The sequence below is a fragment of the Lupinus angustifolius genome, chromosome LG17, assembly GCF_001865875.1.
Source record: "Lupinus angustifolius cultivar Tanjil chromosome LG17, LupAngTanjil_v1.0, whole genome shotgun sequence".
Classification (NCBI taxonomy): Eukaryota; Viridiplantae; Streptophyta; class Magnoliopsida; order Fabales; family Fabaceae; genus Lupinus; species Lupinus angustifolius.
The window spans coordinates 19744042-19745615 of NC_032025.1; positions in this window are offsets into that span (position 1 = coordinate 19744042).

Here is a 1574-nt window from a genome sequence, read left to right on the forward strand (position 1 = left end):
ATTAACTAGTATAAGTTAATAAAATATTAGTAATATTAGTGAAGTGTTAAACTAAGTCCCAACTAACCACCACTTTTGGTAAATGATTTAAATCAACATGAGACACAATGATTTATAAACGATAATGACAAAATGTATAAGTCATATAAATAAATAATGATTTATAATAAATTTATACACAACAATATAATATTAAGGTATTACATTTATTATTCATTATTACAAGGATGCATATAACTCTTACCCAATTCTCTCATTCGGAACAGACACGTCTTCTAGTTATGGCCTCCTGTCATATATCATCCACAATTTTTAATCTATCGAGATTGAGTTCCATTCATATCATTATGTATTTGTGTAATTTTTGGTCTTCTAATTCATTTCCTATGCATAACATGATTAGCAATGAATGAAGGACCTGAGTAAGGAGGTCAATATTCTTCATTGTTGATTGACTGAAACTGATGTCCACCGACCTTCAAAATAATATCAAATTGGTAATATGAACAATGAAGAAATCATTATCATGGTAAAAAATAGTAGATATCAACTATGTGTTCCATTAATTTTCTTAATTTCTCACACACCATGTTTTATATTAACAGATGCACGAATTCGTCATTGGCATTCTGCACTGAAATGTTTACAACGACTACATATCTATATGGCCTTGACTGTATGACAATGTAGTCAAATGAGTTATTAATATGAACAATGAAGAAATCATTATCATTCACTTTATCATTAACGACCAACATATCTTTAGACTCAAATTGCATGTCAACAAACAAATCAATATCATTCACTAAAGTGGTTGATCTTGGTCGATAGTCACGATCAGCCTGAGAAATGGTCTCACTAAAAAAGGACGACATAGTAGCATATGTTATATTACTATCAGGTTAACTACTATCAATCTCAACATCGTCCTCCTCATCATCATCACCACATAATTCAATGTCATACTTATCACTGAAATCACTAATAATATGTTAGATGATAGTTGTATGCATCAAAGAACAAATTATAAATATCTAATATAATATTGATAATAGTCATAATGTACTTATGTTAATAATATAGTTATCTTTTAACATAAGCAACCACGAGAATTGTCTTTCCTTACATGAAATGACACATCAAGGGGTATATATAACACTTTAGGGTAATGGGACTCATTGACAACAACCACGAGAATTGTTTGCATGGAACTTATGGACTGGATCCATGAGATTTTACTACACTAAACTTATAGATGCCATCCACGATACCTACACAAGTCGAGCATAGAGTCCATGACAATTGGGTGAGAAGAAACAAAAACGGGACTCATGCATGGTAGACGCGAGTCCATTTGGGAAATATAATATACAAATAACTTGTTAATATTTTACTAACTTGTCCATGGAAACCATGAGTTGTACAAAATATATACCATTCATGTAACATTTCAAAAAAGTTACACTAAAAGGGTAATAAAGAAGCCAACGTAAATTTTGTAGAATATAAGTTATATAAGATATGTGTGATTGACGCATCCAATATCAATGTTGAATGGCATATATATATATATA